Raw genomic sequence first — 22126 nt, forward strand, 5'->3', positions numbered from 1 at the left:
AAAAGGGTCAGGGAGGGCACAGTCTGGGCTGAGCCGAGGCTGAGCCAAAACCAGGAGGGCTTTTGTTTTCAAGGGTTCAGAACAAGGATGTGAAAGGAGCGGCTGCCCTTTGCTTGGGGGCAGATGGTGTAATGTTAAGGGATAAAAGAGGAAAAGCAGAATGACTCAGCTCCTGTGTTATTCCCATGTGGGAATTGGGGAGGAAGCAGGGCAGAGGAGAAGTCTCCCACATCTGGCACCTCCCAGAGGATCATAAGATTGAAAGCCAGAAGGACCCTCCCAGGTCATCCACTCCACACTTCTCCTTCTCTAGAAGCAGAGATGGAGATCCAAAGGGAAAATGAGTTGTCCAAGGTCACACGGGCAGGAAGCAGCACCACCGGACTGTGGTCCCATCTTCAGCTCCAGCTGAGCCATCTGAGTCACTGAACGATTGTTTCAAAGCTCAGAGTCCATGCCAGAGACCCCAAAAGACCTTGCATCTGGGAGTGGGGAAACCTCACCAGGAATCTCGGAAGCACAGGGAGATAGCTGAAGACTGGGGATGGGTAGACAAGGAATGGCCTGATTTCTAGAAAGGGGAAAGGTCAATTTCTGGTCATTGCAAGACTCAGGAAAAGTCAATCCTTTGCCAAATTCTGGAATGGATCATATGGTAAGCATGCAGAAAAGAAAGAGCCACCTGAGGTTCTCTGAGAGCGTCATGGCCAAAATCATCTTTTCTCTTTCTTTCCCCGTGAAGCTATCACGAGACAGATGTAGCAGAGGAGCAGCATGTGGATTGTGGAAGGAGCCTGTCTTGTCAAAGAGGAATCTTGGTACATGGGGAAAGTGCTGGACTTGGCATCAAAAAGACTCAGGAGTGCTGAGTTCAAATCCATTCCTGAGACTTAGAAGCTGAGTGACCCTGGTCAAGTCACTGGGCTCAAAGTCAGACACCACCATTTGACTTTTAAAACCCTTTTGAATCTGGCTCTGACCTCTCTTTCCAGACTGACTTCTCATCATCCTCCCCTACACACTCCAAACTCATCTATTTGCCATTGCCTGTACTTCTAATCCTGTTTCTCTGCCTCCATGCCCTTGCACAAGCAGTGCACCCCACCCCACACACCCAGAATGCTCTTCCTCCTTGTTTTTCCCTCTTAGAATCTCTCATAACTTTCAAGACTTAACTCAGGGGCTCCCTCCCTGCCCCCTTCTCTTCCATCACTTTGTCTTTATTTTTCTGGGTGCAAGTTGTTTCTCCTGGGGATACTGTCGGCACTCCAAGGGAAGATGCTGTTTCCTTCCGTCTTTGTAACCCACTGTGGCCAGTGATGGAGACCAGGTCTGCTCCAGGGTATTTTGACTGACCACCCCCTTTCCAAGGTCCCATTTATGCCTCCCTGCCAATCTGGGTCAAGAATGGACAATATCAGTGTGTGGGCTGTGGAGGCGTCTGACTCCGGGCTAACTTCAAAGTTTAGAAAAGTCACAGATGCAAAATGTTTGAGACAGAAAAGAGTTCAGATGCCATCCACTCTGACTGCTTTCTTCTGCTGGAATGACTTCCTCAAGGTCACACAGAGCTAGGATTAGAACTCAAGTCTGAACTCAGCAATCTGGTTCTAGAACAAAGAAAACACTGGACAATAGAACAGAGGATGTCAGAGCTGAAAGGATCTTTAGAACACAACTCCCTTTTATTTGAGTCTTCTTGTACAAAATGACTAATTGTGGAAAAATTTTACATAATTGCACATGGATAACTTATAGTAAACTGTTTGCCATCTCGGGGTGGGAGGGAAGGACAGACTTTGGAAGTCCAAACTTTAAATAAAAAATGTTTAAAAGTTGAAAAATAATAATAAGTAGAACATAGATTTCAGAACTGGGAAGGACCTTGGAACCCAAAGTGTCAGCACTGGAATGGACCAGAGAACTTGGAGTGTCAGAACTGGGAAGGACCTTGGAACCCAAAGTGTCAGCACTGGAATGGACCAGAGAACTTGGAGTGTCAGAACTGGGAAGGACCTTGGAACCCAAAGTGTCAGCACTGGAATGGACCAGAGAACTTGGAGTGTCAGAACTGGGAAGGACCTTGGAACAAGAATGTCAGTACAGGCAAGGAATCTTTTCACAGTTTATTGATGAGAAATGTATGAGTCCTATGCATTACAGAAGAAGGAATCCAAGTGGTCTGGGCAGGTCATAGGAGCAGAATCAGCCAAAGTTTTGGTGCTTTTGGTCCCCTGGGTCCTGCGGTAGGGAGGATGAGCCCCAAAGTCCAACTTTGAGCCATCTATAGGAAGCTCTTGGGGTGAGCTGTTCCCTGTTCCTGACACAAACATAGGCTGATGCGTGGAGCTCATTTGCCAAAGCTGCAAATCTATTCGAGGAGGGAGGCAGCCAATTCATCTCCTTATGAGCTCCTGATGAGGCTCAGTCATTACAGGAAAGGTGGAAGGCTGAGAGGGGTCTTCTCTTCAGGAGGCAGAGGGGCTGGAGAAGCTCAGGCTTGTTATATTTTATAGGGGGTTGGTGGCCGTTGAAGTCCATGGCAGCATTTTTTGGGGGGGGAACAACGACTCATTTCCCAAGGCTCAGGACCCTTTACTGCTGGAGGTCTGGGAGAACAGTCACATTCCTGTCCAGCTCCCAGGTGCCCAGCTCCCAGACCAGTAGGCAGTCCACAGCCCTGAAGTTTTATAGCTGTTTCCTTGGCTTCTAAATGAAAGTGAGACTTGGGAAGGAAGGGAAGGGAGTGAGGGTGAAGGTGAACTCTTTGTTCCCTGTCTCCAGCTCGGGGCTGCAGAGATCAGCTGGATCATGCCCACCTGCTCCTGCACAGTTTACATTGAATTCCACTGATTCCAGTTGTTGTTGGTCTGGACGAGTTTTCCTGACTTTTGACCTTTGATGTCCAGGAGGGTTAGATGGAGGAAGGGATGAGAGAGAGAGAGAGAGAGAAAAGAATTCCTTTTAGTACCATGCTAAAGTTGGTGCCAACTTACTGGGCACCAACCATGGGACAGAGGCCTGGGTCTGACTTTGGAGAACCAGAAAAGGAAAATGGGATGGCCCCCTGCCCATGAGGATCTCCTACTCAAATACCATGTGCAGTGAGTGCCTAATGGATGCTTAGGTAGAGACCCTCTGCATTTCAAGGAGAGGCTAAATATGCAAAAAGATGAGTTGTCTTAGGTGGGAAGCACCCCAGGTTTAAGTCCCACCTCTGACGGCCCCAGTGTGACCTTGGGCCTTCCTTTCCCCCCCTGTAAAGTGAGGTGGCTTCATTCTGGGACTCGTGAGCTGCCAGTCAGCTCACTACCTGTGATCCTTTGGCAAGTGCACTGAGACCCAAGACTCAGTGACTGGGAGGGTGATGGAAGTAAGCAGAAGGTTCTACTTCCAAAGTCACTGGAAGACTTGAAGAGCCACACAGGGAGCAGGGGAAGACTTCCTGGAGGAGGTGGATGCCAAGGAGAAGCAGCAGTTCCACCATCTAGCCGGGGGCAGGGAGTGGGGACAAATGCCTGGAAGTTAGAATGAGTGCTTGAAGAGTAGCCTGGGGAAGAAGCCCAGGCAACCTTTACAGAGAAGGAAACTGAGGCCCAGGGAGGGGAAAAGTCTTGGTGAGGGACCAGATGGTGGAGTGCCACAAGTGCCAGGCAGAGGCAAGGACTGATTCCTCCTTATGGGCAATGGGGAGCCAGGAGCATTTTGAGGAGGGCTGTGAGGTTGTCAGAACTGGGCATGTTAGGGGAGAGGATCTAGGCAGGCATGTCGAGAGGCTGGAGGCAGGAAGGTCAAAGAGGAGACCATTGTATTTTTCACATGAAGGGTGAAGAGAGCCTGGAACTAGGCTAGTGGAATGAACAGGAATGTAGCTTGATCTGGGAGGAACCTTCGATTTCCTCTGGTTCTCATGATTCCTAAGGGGTCAATCCATCTAGGATGTGACCTCAGCCCCAGGGCTTTTTCCTTGTCCAGAATAGTCTCCACAGGGGACAGAATTGAGAGATGTTAGGAGGGAGAATCTATGGAACTGGACAAATAATGGATGGGGGAGTTGTGATGAAATGGGGGGACCAAGCCTGGGTGACAGGCTGGGAGGCACTGATTTAGTTTAGAACAACCAGGCCTATTCTAGACCCATCAGACACTGGCCAGTAGCATATGAGCGGTGGTACATGGTGAGCTCCAAAATGCCTAGTGAATGAAAGAACTGGACAGTAAGGGGCTGAAGTCATCAGGGGGGAGGGCACAGAAATCCAGCTCCTGAACCTCTAAGACAAAACGTTAAGGTTCCCTTATTCTCTATAAGCTGGAAAATAAGTTTTGAGTTGGCATGGGCTAGGGAACAGGGTCCTAGACACGGGTCAGGTCACGGCTAAGTGATGGTTGGTGGCTTTCTGGCCACTTGGGCTCCCTGAACTGCCTGGCTCTCCCATGCTGGGGTAGACAGCTCCTTTCCTGAAGCCAGTTTGCTCCCAGGCTGAGAGCCTAGGAGTTCTGAGCCAGGCTGACAGCCTTCCAGGAATAGTCCTTGCATTTTATGGCACTGGGTGGAAAGTTAATGTTGATTCAGTCCTGTCGATCCCTTATCAGGAGACCTCCAGGGAAAAGTTAATTGGCTTGAGCACTGCTGGGCTGGGCCTGACCAGCCTTTGGCCCATCCTGCTGGGGAAAGCCTTGAAAACACCTTCAAGGGATGTTTCTGCCTTTTCTTTGACTGAAAATGGACCCAAAGGAAAGATGGGATGTTAGACCAAGTCCCTCTGCATCTATGCAGTGTGGGACTCTCCTTCACTGTACAGGTTGTCCAAGTCAGAACTGAAGTGATGTCATGAGTCTTTACAGTGAGCGTTGGAAGCAAAACACATTTAAAAAAATAATCATGTCCAGTCACTGACAGGCAACTAACTACCTTGGCTTCCATCCAGCCTTGGGGAATAGCCAGAACTCTTCCAGATCTCTGATCTCCCATTCCCTGGAATCCCAGGTCTCTTGTCTCTTGGACCCCAGACCCCAGAGGGGGTCCAAGATCCGCTAAGATCCCAGGTCTCTGATCTCCTGAGATCCCGGGTCTCTGATCCCCTAAGATCCCGGGTCTCTGATCTGCTGGCCTCCTTGACCTCTGCTCCCACTGACTCTGCGGTCTCCCATCTCTTCATCCTCTGATGTTCCTTTGCTCTCAGTTCTCCCTACTTCAGTTTATGTTGCTTTGCCCAAATTCTCTCAGGCCCCTTTTTATTTGGAGTCCAAAGCCTCTGGTTACATTGTGACTGGAGAAAGCCCTACACTTGGACTCTAGAGAGATGGAAGTTTATGTCCAAGTGCCAAACCCCCCTGGCCCTCAGCCGGTCACTTTCCCCATTCCTGACCTCAGTTTCCTCTTCTATAAAATGGACTCGGTAATGTTTGCCCTCCTTCTCACCACAAGGATGTGGGGGCTTTCAGGAGACTTTTCTGTTAAGCTCTTTGTAGATTGGGAAGCGCCTGAGGCCCAGGGATTGCACAATGCATGCTGCTTTACACCTTCTTCCCTTTCTCCTCGCCCTTTTCCCTTTTAAGCCTCTCAAATCACCCTTGCCACCTTTGTCCTTCCTTTCTGGCCTTTGTCCCTGGCCTGAATCCTGGAAGTGGGAAAGAGATGGCGGAGGGAAACCCCTTGGGGCTTGTGACCAGCACCCCGTGGACCAGCCAGGGAAGCTCCTTGAAGCCTAATTTGGTGGGGAGGGGAGGATAGGCTGCATCACCCCCTCCCCCCAAACTAAGAGCCTTCCCTTGGATTTAAGAGATGGTCAGCTGAAGAGATAAAGGGTGGGATGTTGACTAGGGAGATGCTCAGTGATCCTTAACTAGCCAGTCAACTGCCTAGGGCCTCAGTTTCCTCATTTGTAAAATGGGATAACAATACTTGCACTCGTTACTTTTTGTGATTGTGAGGAGAGAGCCTGGCAAATCTGGGTAGTTGATCCTTGGTTGGAGTCCCAACTCCTTTGCCTTATGGAATATTGGGTTCCAATTCTTTCGATCTTTTAATGTAGAAGCTGCAAGGTCCTGTGTGATCCTGACTGTGTGACCTTGATATTTAAATTGTTTCTTTCTGGCTGCTTGTAGTATTTTCTCCTTCACTTGATAGCTCTGGAATTTGGCAACTATATTTCTTGGGGTTTTGAGTTTGGGATCCCTTTCCGGTGGGGAACGGTGGATTCTTTCGATGACTATTTTGCCCTCTGAGTCTAGTACTTCTGGGCAGTTTTCCTTGATGATTTCCTGGAAGATATTGTCCAGACTCTTTTCTTCATCATGGGTTTCTGGCAGGCCAATAATTCTTAGATTTTCTCTCCTGGATCTATTTTCCAGGTCAGTTGTTTTTCCAATTAAATATTTTACATTTTCTTCTATCTTTTCATTCTTTAGATTTTGTTTGACTGATTCTTGTTGCCTCATTGAGTCATTAGTTTCTACTTGCCCAATTCTAATCTTGATCGTATTGTTTTCTTCAGTTAGCTTTCACATCTCCTTTTCCATCTGACCAATTTTTCCCTTTAAGGAGCTATTTTCTCCATTTAATTTTTGTACTTCTTTTTCCATTTGACCAATTTTCCCAGTTAGGTTTTGGGTTTCCTTTTCCATCTGATCAATTTTCCCTATTAGGTTTTGAGTTTCCTTTTCCGTTTGATTAACTCTTCCTTTTAGGGAATTATTCTCTCCAGTTAATTTTTGAACTTCCTTTTCCATTTCTTCAATTTTCTTTTTCAGAGTGATGTTCTCATCAGTGAATTCTTTTTTTATAGTTTTAAAATCATTGGCCAGTTTTTCTTTTATATCCTTCTTCAGACGTTCCAGGTAATCTAGTTGTGCTTGCGAGAAATTCATAGTCCCATCTGAGGTTTCAGATGGAAGTACAGTCTCAGCTCTTCTTTGGTGTTTGTGTTTTGGTCCTTATCCCCATAGAAAGATTCTATGGTTTTTTCAGTTTTCGTCTGCTTTTTCCGATTCATGATGTTGGCTGAGTGTTGTAGCTTTTGGTTCTTTCAGTCAGAAGATACAGATCTTTTAAGTTGAGTTGATGTTTGTCTAGGCTAAAAGCAGGCTTTTGTTTTTTGTTTCCCAGATCAACCCTGGGGTTAGCTTGATAGGTGTGTGGGAGGGGTGGTCTGGTCTCAGGATATCTCCTCAGCTGGCCTGAGGCAAAGGCAAGGTCCGGGGATGGTGATCCCAGCTTCCCTATTGTCTTCCCTTTTCTCCTGGAGGGCTGGGGCACGCCTAGAGGCTAATGCGTGTTCCTGCCCCTCCTGGGGCTCGTCTCCCGGGCTGAGGCTTGCTTGGGTCTCAGTGCGAATTTTCTCTGCCCTGGGTCGTCTGTCCCTCCAGATAGCCTCCGCCACCGTAGGAAGAATCCCCCTTTGCCACTTTTCCAGCCTCTGGTGTTATGAGACCACCCGCCCCCTTCTGCTGTTCCCACTGATCCAGGATTAATCTGGGGAAGAATTTTATGGTTCCCTCACGGTCATCGGAGGGGAGGGGAGAGCACTTACTGATCACTCCGGCATCCCAGCTCCTGGATGTTCAAGTAGTGACCCACTGAAGTCCCGTCTTTAGGCTGAAGATTTCAAGGGCTGTTGCGCTGATATCGTTGGCTCGGCCTGGCTTATCTCCTGCTCCGCTGGTCTCGCCCGCCACTCTCGGGCCCCTCGGGTCCCCTCCTCCCTGCCGCGCCAACCGCGCTGCGCTGTGCGCCGGGGTCTTACCCCCTCAGAACAGATCCCTCCCGTGGACCCTCCAGTCCAGCCTGGGCTCCGAATCCGTCAAAGTCCGTCTCCCACTGGATTCTACACCTCCAAAGTCTGGTCAGACTCTCCCCCCAGAGATATCCAGAGGAGTTTTTCCAGGAGCTTAGGTGAGTCGTTGCTTTCACTCCGCCATCTTGGCTCCGCCCCGAGCCTGGCAAATCTTAAAGTACTAGAGAAATGGAGGTGGTCAGTACAGGTGATTTGGGACTCCTGCCCCAGGGCCCCCATGCCTACCCCTATCCACCATTGTGACCCACCTGCTGGGCCCATTGGCAGAGCAGAGCAGAGAGCCTCTTTTCTTTGGCCTTGTCCTAAGAAGACAGGGGAGAGAATAGGCCCTACCTGTCAATAATCACCCAGCCTGGACCAGGACCAGAGGTCCCCTTGGGTGGAACCAGGCTAAGCTGGGTCCCAGAACCCTCCCTCTAGAGCTGGCAGAGACCCTAGAGGTCTAGTTCAACCCTCTATATGTACTGGGAAAGCCTGGAATACACAGCCTTCCAGAGACATCTACCTGATTGCCTGCCTTCTTATCTCATTTTTATTTTCCTCCCGTCCCTTCCTCCTTCCTTCTTTTCTTCTTTCGCTCCTTCCTTCCCTACTTTCCTTTTTTCCTCCCATTTCTCTTTCCTCTCTCCCCTTCTTTCTTCAGCTAGATAAGTAGATGAGTAGTTGGCTGTATGGTCACCATGTTTTAGGGAGCGGAAGACGATAGGATTAAGGAGGTAAGGAGCTGGCATCTTGGCAGCTCACTTGCAGTGAGCCCGGACACTGACCCTCGAGGTCAGCAGCTATTTGACTGTCAGAGAGAAGGACCAAGGATGACTTTGTGAGCTGGGCTGCCTCTTACAAGCTATGGAGCTCACTCAGCCCATGAAATACCAAACCATTGGGAACCTCCTCCTTAGTGGGGAGAGTTGGGAGATTTCTGGGCATGTCTGGAATTACCTGCTCTCCATATTCTTCATGGTCTGAATGAAAGAGTCTATGTCCTTTCTGCTTCCTGTGACTAATTTTGCTTTGTCTGGAGGGATGAAAACACAGACTGGCATCCAATCAAGCAACAAACTTTTACTGAGGACCTGCTCAGTGCCAGGGCCTGTGCTCTGGGTACTGCCCCCTGCCCCCAGGAAGGTTCACCCTATCCACCTCTGATTCATCAGCTGAAGATAGATAACTATGTATTTTTTTTAAAAGGCCCCATGTTCTCAGCAGAAAACTTTGAGGGGAGCTGCTGCCTGGGACAACTTAAAGGAACCGATGTTCAAGAGTCACCTCCTTTCGTGATGATGATGGAGGCGAACCCTGGCCTTGGGCAGGGTCTGTGGGTAGGAGCTCCTCCAGCCTGAGAACCTTCATTAGGAAAAGATGGGGCAGGTCCCAGCACTGGCTACCTAGTGGAGAGAGTCAGCTGGGGATCTCTGGCCCTTGGTGATGGCGAAGAGAGAGGATCCTGATCTTTTTAAAAATTAAATTTATTTATTTTTAGTTTTCAACATTCACTTCCACAAAATTCTGAATTTCAAATTTTCTCCCTGTCTTCCTCCTCCTTCCACCTCAGGACTGTGTGTATTCTAATTACGCTTTCCTCTAATCTGCCTTCCCTTCTGCCACCACCCCCTCATCCCCTTCCCTTCTATTTTCCTGTAGGGTAAGATAGATTTCTATAACCCATTGCCTGTATATCTTATTTCCTAGTATCAGGTAAAAACAATTTTTAACATTCGTTTTTAAAGCTTTGAGTTCCACATTCTCTCCCTTCCCCACTCCCTATCCACCTTCATTAAGAAGGGAGGGTCTTATTCTTTTAAGAGGAAGACTTCCTGAAGAATTTCTTCTATCTCTCTCTCACTCACACATACACATTCACATATATATTTTCACCCCTGACCCCACAACACACACACACACACAGTTTCAGACCTGGCAGGGACCTTTGAAGTCTTCCTGGCTCTGACTTCACCTAAATTTTCCTCATCTATGAAATGGGGATGATAATGTTCTAAACTCCCTTCTAGCTCTGTCCTTCTCTGTTCTCAGGTCCCTCTAGCTCTTACATTCCCTGTTCTAAGTTCCCTCCCACCTCTGACTTTCCCCATCTCCTGTTCCTTTCTAGTACTGACAGTCTCTGTTCTGAGGGCTAGTCCAGTCTTGACATTGGACAATCCTGTCTTGCTGACCTGCTGCATAGGCAGCAACCAACAGCAATTGGACTCCATATTCTAAGCCCCTTCACACTTTCCTCCACCGTGGAATGGGCCACTCCTCTTTATATCAATAATGAAATTGGAAACCTGACAGACTGGCCCAGTGACATTTGCTTTGCGCACACCTGGAGGTTGGGCGGTCTCAGCCACACTGGGACAAGACTTGGTCAGGCTCCCTAGAGACCCTGATAGAGTAGAGGCTCCTGTGTGTCTACATATGAAAAGTCCAAGGTGGGAAGCAGCCTGAGTCTGTGACATTGTCTGAGCAGGTGCCAGGCAACCTTTGGCTCGGATCCCATTAGCTCAGGGTCCCAGGGAGACCTTGGTTTCTTTCTGACTGTGCAACTGTGACTGGGTTGGCATCACCGCCGGCTCCTAACCAGCTCCCAGTTTCACTGGGGCCTGTGTCCCCAACCCAGATGGAGGATGAGGAGCTCTGAATCTCAGCATAGCAGCACTGAAAAGCCCACCTGTCCCTCAGTCTGACTACCTCAGCCCTCTGGAACTCTAGAGTATCATTCCACCATGGGAGGCTCCCTTCACTGGTGCACATCAGCATCCCTCTTTCCTTTGTGTTGTTGAGTTGTTTCAGTCGTGTCTGACTCCCTGTGACCCCATTTGGGGTTTTCTTGGAAGAGATACTGGAGGGGTTTGCCATTTCCTTCCCCAGCTCATTTGACAGATGAGGAAACTGAGGCAAACGGGGTTAAATAACTTGCCCAGGACCACCGAGCTATTAGGTGTCTGAGGCTGGATTTGAACTCAAGAAGATGAATTTTCCTGACTCCAGGTCCAGCACTCTGTGCACCATGGCGACCCCTAGCTTCCCTCTGACTCTATAGCTGATGTTTTTCCCTTGCTGCCTTCTTATAGTTGGAGAAACTGAGGCCCAAAATGGGAAAGGGACTTTCCAAAGGTCACACAAGACCTTTGGAAGAAAATGGCAGTTGAAATTCAGTGACCTGTCCACCCTCCATACTACCTCCATTTCCCCCCTGGTGGCCTTTGGGAGCCCCGGAAGACTTGAGCAGGGTAGACATGGTCAGACCACCACGGATTCCTGCATCATCGTCCCACCAGCAAGTATGGAAATGCTTTGCTCCCATAGTCATCCATAGTACACAAATGAAGAGAAGTACATTTATGTGAAGAGGACTGGTCTGCAGGGCGGGTTCGACACCTCAAATATTTATGGTGGAAAAACCACTAGGGTTTCTTTGTCTTGGATGGGTGCCCACGCAGAGACTCCTGGGGGAAGGCTGTCAGAAGCTGAGTGGTGGGACCATGGCAGGAGATGGGAAAAGTATGCTCCCGGATACATCAGGCGTTTGAATGTGGTAATCCCTTAAGCCCCACACCAGAATTAGAAATGAAACACTTTTGTAGGTTCCTAATTTGATGCAGCTTTTACAGATGAGTAATTAGCTTAATGAGGCCCCAGCATGTACAGAAAATGCAGATTGTCTAGTAGATGCAGGCAATGCTAGGTGGAGGCCTGTACAGAGGCTGTGCTATCAGATAGCAACGTGACCTTGGCCAAGTCCCCTCCCTTCTCTGGGGACAAACATCTCAGAAATAAGCCTGGATGGGTGGTCCGGAGCCAGATTGAGAAGATCTGAAAGTCCAGACCAAGAAGCTGGTATCTCATCTGAAAGGCAATAGGGAGTCCTTGAAGGATCTTCCTCAGGAGAGTAGTGTGATGGGGGCTGAGCTCCCTGCAGCAGGGACCAATGGAGAGACTGTAGGAGTGTGAGCTGGGTGCTGGGCACTGGAGGGAGGGAATCAGGATTACTACAAAGGACCCAGGTAACAGGAAGGAGGCTACCAGACCCTGGATTGAACTGGCCTGACTTTGAGAATGAGCATTGGGAGGGAGGAGGGGGTGAGTCACTGCACTGGTGGGGAGAGGAGAGTGGCAGGGGGGGCAGGGGTCTGCCCACACAGATGGGGGGCAGGAGCCTTAACACACAGATGAGGCAGGGGGGGCCCAGGGGACTGCCCACACAGATAAGGTAGGACCAAATTCAGCCTTGTCCTACCGACCCAAGATGGACTAACCTTTACAGGAAAAGAAACCTGGTCAGGATTACAGCTGTCCAAATGAATTTTCTTATGAGGTAGCAAGCTCCTCGTCCCTGAATGTCTTCAAGCAGAGGCCAGGTGACTGCTTATCAAGGCTCTTGTAATCAAGCTCCGTGTTAAAGGACAGGCTGGTCTAACTGACCTTGGACGTCTTTTCCAACTCATGCTATGAGGTCAACCCCAATTTTCCATCCCTGGAGGATGGAAAAAAATGTTTGAACCCCAGACTTTCCAGGTGGGGTAAAGTTGGGCCTGCTTTCTCATTTCAGGTCTTTTTCTTGAAAAGGCAGAAGGTAGCCCCTCTGTAAGGAGCCTATCTCTTTCCCTATAGCTGGTTCCATGAAAACACTAATGTTCCTGGGGTCAGGTGAGGTGCCCAGGAGCAGAGGGAGGGGGAACCCTGCTTGGAATCCAAGTGAGGCCTGAGCTGGGCTGTCTGGGAGCTTTCCTAAGGTGAACAGGTTGCTCCTCTCACTTAGGTCTGAATGCCACCATCTGCAGTCCTGGTGTGTGACCTTGGACTAATCACTTCCCTTCCTAGGGCTGCCTCAGTCTCCTCCTCTGTAAAATGGGGAGAATAGATTATATATATAGCAGATATGGGAAGGAGCTTCTGACCTCCAGTTCTCTACTCAGCCGCAGCATTCTCTCCCTGCCCAACCCCTGCCCCTCACCTCCTCCTCCCCCCTCCCCCCTCCCCCTCCTCCTCTCATATCCCTCCCTTCCCCTCCCCTCCTCTGTGCCTTACCTCTTTGCCTCTTTCTCATAGATCCCTGAGCTCAGCACAGTTCCCATGGTGGTCCAACATGAGTCGCCCAGCTGTTAATGCTCTCTCTCTCTCTGACCATCTCTGTCCCTCTCTCTCTCCTTACTTGCGTATGACAGTCTCCTTGAGGGCAGAGACTGCCACCATTCCTCTTGGTACCCCCTATTCTAACACTGGCCACAGAGCAGGGGGCCTGTTAGATTGACTTTAACTGAATCCTTGACAGCTGGAAGCATTTCTGTCTTGGAATGGAGGGCTGGCCTGGGTGCCCTCTCCCGAAGACTCTGCAGTTTCCGAAACTATTAAAGTGTGTCTGAATGGAGGCTCGGGCTGGGCAGGGGCCTCTCACCCCAGCTGGGTAAATGTTTGATGGGTCTGGAGTCAGTTACCTACCCCTAGGGAGATCAGCCTGATCTGCCCAGGAGCTGGCTGGGTAGGAAAAACCTTCACTCGGTTAATAGTTACAAACATTGCTCCATCGTGGGAAAGCACCCCCCATCCCATGTCTAGTGGTCATTAAACAGCAAAGCCCTCCCTCCCCATTCCCAGAGGGCATTTCTTCTGTTTCTGATTAATAGAAGAATTGGGAGCTGGGCTCATCTGGCCATTCATTGTCCTAGGTCGAAAGAAGGGCCCTTCCTTCAGTGCAGCTGGGTGTAAACAGAGAGTAATTGCTTACTTTGGAAGAATTAAGTTACTGGTAGGAAATTTTAATTGGCCTATAAACCCACCCCCCCACCCCCCCACTCTGGGCTGGTGGCCCTAAACTGTGTCAATGGGAACGTTTCCTTAATTGTCCATCCTGGGCATGGGCTTCTCCCTTCCTCCTCCCTGAGCCCCTAAAAGGACCCTGGGGGAGGAACAGTGATGATGATAAATACTTGCCTCAGAGGGCATGTTTGGGGGGAGTTTCATAGAATCAGGGGTCTAGAGTGAGAAGGAACCTTCAGGACCTTAGAGGACATCTCATCCAGCCCTCCAGAGAGCTTTCTCATCTGTGGGACATGATGGCTTCCATCACATAAGCTCCAGCTTCCGTTCCTTGGGTCTCTTCTCCAAATGCCAGTTACACAACAGAATGAGTTAAGCCAGAGAACTCACCTACATTCTCATTTACCCGAACTCGGGGCCCAGACACCACTTGACTTTCTGGTCTCTTCTCTCCTTAATAGTGAGGGTGGAAGGAGCTTATCATGTATCCTAAATGTGAGGAATGCTTGTGTTCGATCTGTGCCAGCTCCCTGTTTCCCATCCTGATGGAGTCATGAGAAGCCCTTGGTAGCTTTGGGCCTTGGGGACCCTCTTCTTCCTTTGGCTGCCTCACACACCTGCCAAGCCAGGTTGGCCAGGTAGCCCAGGGGTTAGATCCAGTGTCTTCATGGCAATCCCTGAAGAATGGGTCAGGTCTCAGCGAGGAGGAGGTTACTGTCTGAGATCTCTCTAAAGATGGCCTCTGGAGGCTAAGCCACTAATTAGGAATGAGCAGCAGCTTAAATCAGCTGTGATCTCTGCTAAGCCAAGGTTTGATTGCAGCTTTCAAGTCTCCCCCATTCCTCGAAGACACGGTCCTGGCATCCCCTAATCACTTAATAACAGGATAGTCATTATTAGATAAAGCTTTTGTCTGAGCTCTCCATTAGCTTAGAAAGACCCTAATGCAATCTGGGAAGCTGTGCCCTCAGACTGGGAGGAGGAGGGGGAGGAGGAAAGCCTGGGGAGAAGGCAGGCTCAGGCTTTCTACTCTGAGGCCAGAGCATGATTCTCAGTCCTGTCCTGGGTTCTCTGGCTTTGTGCCTGGCAACATGGCAGCCTTGCTCTCCAGAACTGGGGCTCTGCTTTCTGCATTTTAAAATCCTTGCTCCCTATCATGGAGTCTAAGCTTCAGATCCTGTCCTGTCACTTAATGTGTGATCCTGGCCAAGTCACTTGACATCTCAGTGCTTCCCAGGCAATCTTCTGAGTTGAGAGTTGCAGAGCAGGTGCAGAACTGGGTGGCCAGTGGAGAGCATGCTAAACTTGGAGTCAGGAAGACCTGAATTCAAATCTTGCCTCAAATACTGAATTAGTTGAGTGACTTTGGCTAATTTATTTTACCTCTCTAAGATTCAGTTTCCTCATTTGTAAAAAGGCAATGATAAGACCACTAACCTCCCAGAGAAATAACATACATAAAGTACTTTGTAATCCTTAAAGTGAAATATGTATCTGTGTCTATGTGTGTATACAAACATACATATACAATACAAACATGTAAAAATGCATGCTAGAAGCACACTCGGAGAGGTTAAAGGATTTTGCCTAAGGGCACACAGGTGGTAATAGTTGAGACAGCATTTGAACCCAAGACCCCAGCTCCAGCTCCAAAGCTGTCTCCATTGGACCACATATTATGCCTTTCTCTGCCCCACTGGGCTGTTCTAGGCAGTGATGAGAGATGGGATTGGATGGGCTTTGGAAGTCAAGGGAGACCTCAGGCACCCACAGTGGGAAGAATCATTTGCGTTTGTCAGGGGAGGTGGCAAGATGTTTAATCCAAAGGAAAGAAGCTCTCAGGGTGAAGATTCTGGGCCCTTGGCACTTGGGGTGGGGAGGGATGTAGCTTCTTACTTCTCAGGCTAGCCTGGGTTCTAATCTAGATTTGGCTGCTGATAGGCTACCTGAGATCCTGAACAAGCCCTGTCCCTTCTCTAGCCTCAGTTTCTTCACGTGTAAAACGAGGAGGTTCAATCAGGAATCCTGTGACGCTACACCCTGGGCTCTGGGCATTTGGTCTGAGAAAGAAGAGAACTGAACCTCCAAGCACCTTCTAGCCACAAGTCCTAAGACTGAGCAGGCAGAAATGGTGTGGGGAGCTGCCTGGTAAAGGTGCTGCCTGGAGGGGAAAGTGCCCAGCAGTCTAGGTCTGTTGGGAGCGCTGACATTATCTTTTCCAGATCCCAAGGCTGGCAGATAGCCCAGAGGCTCTCTGGCTCCACCTGAACGTGAGCAGGTATCTCCTCTGCATCCTCCCCAACCAGGGTGTTCTGGCCTCTTCTCACAGCAGGCCCTTGCACTCTCAGCTCTCAGTGAAGGAAATTCTTCCTTAGACCCCAAAAGGACCTACACTGCTGGGTTCCATTCTGCCTCTGGAGCCAAGCAGCAGGAAGTCTTCTACCCTTCAGGTTGTTGCTGGATGGTCCAAGGGCCCTCAGACCCCCAGGCACTGGTCTGCATCTTTCCCCCTACATTTCCATGGACTCTGGCCTTCACCAGACTGCCCTGCTGTTATAGAACTCAGTCCTTTAGAGTGTGATTGCCTGGTCCCATTTCTCTGTGCCTCAGGAGTTTGAACTCCATTTCCCTTATTGCTACTGAGAACAAGGAGAGTTCAGAACAGAGACCACCCCCCCATCCTTCCCTGGTCCTTAGCCTGGACACCAGGTACTCAGAATGCCTTTGTTTGGGCCTCTCTCCAAAGGGAGCCCTAGTGCCTAATTTTCACCAGAGGAAGCAGCTGGTTTGCTTTGTCCCCCCAGTCTGGGAGTCTCGGCCTTGTTGGGACAAATTCCTCCTTCAATAAGCCCAGATTCCTGGCTGGAGAAGCTGCTCCCAGACTCCTGCCAAGGCTAATAGCTACTTTTGTCCTTGGGAACTGCTCGGTGTAAAAGGACTGGGTGAAGGAAGCCCAGCAAGGTGCCCCGGGCAATTGGAAGATGCTCTAGGAGTCTGGGTGAATCACAAGCTTGATATTCGTCAGTGGTTAGTGGCAGGAAAGCCAGTTTAGTCTTCTCCCTCCCATCTAAGCCCTCCTCTCCCTCCGAGGTGCAGGCCCTCACCTGACCCAAGCTTCCCCCCATGCAACAGAATGGCCTCTACTTGAGATTGGTGATCTTCCAAAGTGCTACCTTAGGTCACTAAATCTCACTGACTGCACGTCCTCTGATGATCTATGGTCCATTCCAGGCTGATTACAGATCATTTTCCATCCTCGTATTAGCTGCTCCAGGTGTATGAGTGGTCCCTGGTGCCCTGGCTTGGCCTCTTCCCCTTCACTTTTTCGCCCTTCAAGGTTCATCCCAGTGGCTGCCTCCTGAACTGTTCCTAAATTCCCCCAGTTTTTAGCCTCCCCCTCCCTCTAACCACAATTCACTTCTTTACAGATTTCTTGTATGTAGTTATCTGTGCTCCAGACACATCTCTCCAATAGAATGTAACAGTCTTCAATGATAATAGTAATACAGCTGTTAGTTATTTAGATAGGGCTAGAAGATTTCCTTGTCTCCTCTGGGCCTTGCCCAGTGTCTGACACATGGTAGGCCCTCAAGTCCTTGTTGGATACCCTTGGGCTATATATCCAGGACCTGCCGTGTGACCTTGGACTCTTCCCCCCTGGGCCTGAGAGGGTTGGATTAATGACTTCAGAGGATCCCAGAGCTTGCCTGCCTTGCATTAAAACCCTCCTCCTTTTCCAAACCCTTTCGGAGTGATTTGCAGGGGTGACACCTGGCCTCCCACACCATCTGAGAGAGCTTCCCATGAATTGGCCCCAGTAGCCCCCCTCCCCCCCCACATCCTTCTCCACTATGGTCATGAATTCAAGCTCTGTGCCAGCCCCTCCCTAAGCCAAACTTGAGACAGACTGTGGTTAGGACCTGCCTGCGTCTTATAGTGGGCCTCTGCCATCACCCTGCTTGCTGGCTGGCTGGGCTGGAGCTCAGTTCCAGAATACCTGGCCAGCCTCTGGCCTCTGGGAGGTTGGGGGCTTCCAACCAGAAAAGGAGCTCCCTTCTTCAACCTTTCTGCTCACAGCACTGGGCAGCTCAGCTTTATCTCTCTTTAGTCAGGAGGGCAGGTGGGTGCTCAACCTGAAGGGGGGGAGCACAGCTGTGCCCCACCTTATGGTCCTTGGATCCAGCTCTGCAAACACTTAGAAAGCGGGTTCAGGGCTCCAGACAGCTGGGAGGGCAGGCAGGCTCTGACCATGGGGAGCTTACAGTTAGATCATTCAATTCAATTCAACTCGAACTAATGTGGGCTAGGCACAGGGGGTATGGAGACAAAACCGAAAGAGTCTCCACCTTCAGGGAGGTTCTGTTCTATCTGGAGAGAATGTATGAACATGGAAAACTCAATACAAAAAGGCAAAGTAAAGTAAGGGATGTGGAATGAGGAGGGGAAGACAGGTCATACAGGAAGCAAGGGAAGGACACAACTGGGCTCCCACCCTGGCCCTCTGGCTTCAGAGTCCAGCCTCTCTCCACCATATGGCATGCCTACCATGAGATTGGGCTGAAAAGCAGACAACTAGCACACAATTGGCACTTAATAAATGCTTGTTGTGTTAATGGAGGGTTCTGAATGCCAGGATAAGGAACATGTGTTTTATCTTGGAGATGAGAGGAAACTCCTGAAGGTTTCTGGACCAGGCAGGCACATAGCAATGCCCATCTGGCAGCTGTGCATTGTGGATTGGAGATGGCAGGGAGAGAAATCCGAGGCTATTTCTGTGGGCGAGAGGTAATGAGGGCTTGGCTGTGGGTGGGGGGAAGGAGGAGGAGGCTGGGGCTGGGCTGCTTGGGGAGTGGAGGAAGAGGGAGAGGCGGCTACACCTGTGTGGCTAGAAGAATGGAGGGGCTCCTGCAGGAGGTGGGATACATTTGGGGAACAGAGGAGAACTTCCTTTTGGATGTGCTGCGTGTGAGAGGCTGATGGGGACCATTCCCAGTCAGGGCTGGGTGAGGCCTTTCCCCGTCTGTCGGAGAAGCCCCTGCCTGCCTCTGGCTCCCCATTAGACCCCCAACTCAGCTGAGGGATTGGAGTGGGGGCGACTTGGCACCTTTGCTGACAACCCAGAGAGAACCATTCTCTCCCGTCCGCCCTCCCTGGCCTTCCAGGCCCTGCTCTCTTCCTTCTAAACCAAGCCTTTCCAGGATTAGAGCCTTTGAGTGCTGGTCCCTGGTTAGTCAGAACTAATCAGCATTTCAAAGGGTAGTAACAACAAGTGAAAACTTACTCTGGAGCCAATAGCCCAAAGGCACCCCAGGGTGTGACAGCAGCTGCTTACCAGCAGATTAACACTTTCCTCCCCAAACCCAGCCAGCCTGTCTGCCTCTCTCTAGCCCCATGCGGTGTCTGACCTGGGGCATCAGGACCAGCGCCTTCCCCTCTTGGGGCCCAATCTCCTCCTATCTGGACCCCAAGACTCACTCAGGTCTTCCATCTAAGGTTCTAGGGTTCCCCTGGTTCCAACCTCAGGCCTCTGCCTGGACTGTCCCAGGCCTTTGTGCCTCCTGGCACTGAGCACCTGCCAAATCCCTCTGTGGCAGAGGTCATCCAGGTCCCCTTGGAGGTGGTGCCTTCTTTCCAGGCTTAACCCCAGTTTAGGTCTCCCCTACTGGACTGTGAGTCCCTTCTTCTGCTTCGTCTTCTTAACAGTGCAGTGCCTGCCACTCAGTGGGGGTTTAATAAATACTGTTGACTTAATATTTCTTGTTCTAATATTCCTCCAAGTAAGGAAATTCCTTGTTCTCTGGCCCCTCCCAGCCCTGACATCCCCTGTTCTCTGGCCCCTCCCAGCCCTGACATCCCCTGTTCTCAGGGCCCTCTCATCTCTAATATTCTATAGTGTGGTTGTTGGGGGTTGGGGGGATTCCCCCACCCCTCTCTCAGACCCGTCTGTGTGTCTTTGGTGCCTCTTTCAGTCCCTGGGTGTCTCCTCCTCCTTACCTGCCTCTCCCTTCAGTTGGGTTTGAAAGCTTTCGTCCTGTTTGTTCACAAGGGTTTTCCCCCTCTCTCTGTTCTTAATTTTAGAAGCCAAGAATGGAATGTTTTCTATTCTTGCTTTTCATTTGTGTGAGGCCCTCCACTGATGTTGTTCTCTTTGGGCATCTGTGGGTCCCCAGCCCAGCCCCGTAGGCGATTTAGGGAAAAAAATAAAAAAACTAACCCCACTCTGGAATATTCAGCCTGCTGCTGGGAAGTTCTGCAAGGAGGGAAAGAAAATGGGCTAGAGAATGATGTCATCTCCACATCTGCAAGGCTGCCTCTCAGCCTCAGTCTTTTCATCCATAACATGGGGATCATACCAGTACCTGCTTCGCAGGGCTGCCATGAGGACCCAATGACAGAAGCACTTTGGAAAGCTCAAAGGGTCACAGAATTGTGGTGCTGGGACTTGTATTAGAATGGTGGCCATGTGCCCTAGCGGGTGGATTCAGGAGGGACTGCAAAGACCTGGATCCTTCAGTCAAAGGACCTGGGCTCAGATTCTGACTTCTCTGTATGACCCTCTGCAAGTCATTAATCTCTATGTGCCTCAGTTTCTTCCTCTGTAAATGAGGGGATTAGATTACAAGATCCCTAAAGGCCTCCCTACCTTTCAACCCTAACTCTATGGTTCTATTGGCAGAGCTGTCCTAAAGTGGAATACACCCTTGGGTGGCAATAAGCTCCCCATCCCTGAAAGTTCTCAAGCCAAGGCTGAGTGATCATTGGTCTGGGATGTTATAGAGGAGATGCCTGCCCCAGTTCGGCTTCTGATTCTTCTCCCCACCCCCACCGCAGCCCTGAGAGTCAGTGACCACAGAAGGAAGTGGGGACATTGGCCTGCCAGAGTATAATTGAAAGCCTGGAAGGCCTCCATCTCCAGCGCATGGCTTTCTATGGGATGTGGCACCTCGGGTGGTCCCAGTCTGGGGGGATGGGTGGGGGGGAGAGAAGGGAAGAATGAGTCCTGGTGGGAATCCTGATGGGGGCTGCCTCTGGACTGGGCCTCAGCCTTCCTGGGGTGGCCCTGAGTCCCTGGACCCCACCCCAGCAGCCACAGAGGGTCTGTTTTTACTTCATAAGCACTTCTCAATGGTGAGCTTTCTGGTTTTGTGGGAATATGTTTGCAGGTCTGTGGTCATTGGGACAGAGAAGAAAAGGGTTCTATGTGTCCCATGATGGGAGTGTTGTATAGCTTCAATGCCTGTCTTTAAAATATGCACATATGTATATATACATATGAGAATCCATATACATATATGGAGATGTGTATTATATGGAGAGAGACAGAGAGAGAAGGAGGGAGGAAGGGAGGGAGAGAGAACATCATGAGGGGCCCCACAGCCCAGCATGGTCTGCTACATGGTCAAATACATTATTCAGGACAAAGTACAGTGTGCTTTCTCCCCTGGACTGAGGGATCCTAGACTGAGCCCTGGAAGGAACTTTAGGGATCATCTTGTAAAACATTCACTTGACAGAAACATTCAACTGAAGACAAATGACTTATCTAATGTATCACAGGGGTAATAAGTGTCAGAGCCAGACTGGACCCCAGATCTTTCCTATTCCAGACTCAGAACTCTTTGGAGTAATTAATGATGCTGGATTTCTAGGACCTGGATTCAAAATTTATCTTTGACTATTTGCTCTCTCTGTGCCCTGGGGGAAGTCCTCATCCCCTTTCTAAGCCTCAGTTTACTCCTCTGTAAAATGAGGATGTTGGACTAAGATCTTCTCAGCTGTGTTGCTTTGAACCTGGCCTAGGCTGGACCCCACTTCTTCTGAGGGACCCTGACATCCTGAAGCCACTCAAGGACTGTAACCATGAGAATGAGGGGACTGGAGGTGATGTCACATGAAAGAGCCCTTTAATCTGGAAAAGAGTCTTTGGGGTGGGGACTGTGATTGCATTCATGTGGAAGTGGGATTAGACTTTTTCTGCTTGGCTTCGGGGGGCAGAGCTGGGTACAATGTGTGAGCATGTGTGTGGGCTGCTGGAGGAGGTAGTGAGCTCTCCACCAGAGTGAACTCCCTCCCAACCTTCATCCAGATTTTCCTTTGAGAAAGACGTCATCCCCCTCCCCATCCACTGACTGCCTTCTAGCTCAGCTGCAGCGGAGGATGGAGGGGCAGGAAGGCACCTGATCAAACTCGGGCACTGGGCTGAGGGTAAAGGGAGGTTCTGTGATTCCAAGCCCAGGGCTTATCATATTTCCCCAGAACGTGATGGAGAAGGCAGAGTCGAGGTCTCCTGACTCTGGGTTCTCGTCTCCTGTCTCTGCTGCTTGGGCCTCAGTTTCCTCCTTTGTCAACTGAGATGGGTGGATGCTGTAATGCTCGCTTGGCTCTGAATTCTTCCACCTCTTTGGGGGTCTAATTTTATGATCACCTCGTTATTTTTAATTAATGTCATGCTCTATTCTGTTATTTATTTCAAAGAGCTTTGTATTTCCAGGGCTGAGAGGCTTTGTTTTGGCTCTTAGGAGAGGGGCCCAATCCTATTCTCCATGGGCTGCAGGGTGAGGTGGGTGCCAGCC

The 22126-nt window shown here is 50.0% G+C and overlaps 1 protein-coding gene and 1 long non-coding RNA gene across 3 annotated transcripts in view; one reads left to right on the top strand and one right to left on the bottom strand.

Annotated features, from left to right (window-relative positions):
* The window catches only part of CELSR1 (cadherin EGF LAG seven-pass G-type receptor 1), a 152729-nt gene that overhangs the window by 29500 nt on the left and 101103 nt on the right, over positions 1–22126 (top strand). The gene's annotated exons all lie outside the window — the stretch shown is intronic.
* On the bottom strand, positions 1668–13135 carry LOC140496592 (uncharacterized). The gene is made up of 2 exons (XR_011964321.1): positions 12825–13135; positions 1668–2896 (listed from the first exon to the last, which is right to left on the bottom strand). It is a non-coding gene; the product is annotated as an uncharacterized lncRNA (long non-coding RNA).

The sequence above is a fragment of the Notamacropus eugenii genome, chromosome 3, assembly GCF_028372415.1.
Source record: "Notamacropus eugenii isolate mMacEug1 chromosome 3, mMacEug1.pri_v2, whole genome shotgun sequence".
NCBI lineage: Eukaryota > Metazoa > Chordata > Mammalia > Diprotodontia > Macropodidae > Notamacropus > Notamacropus eugenii.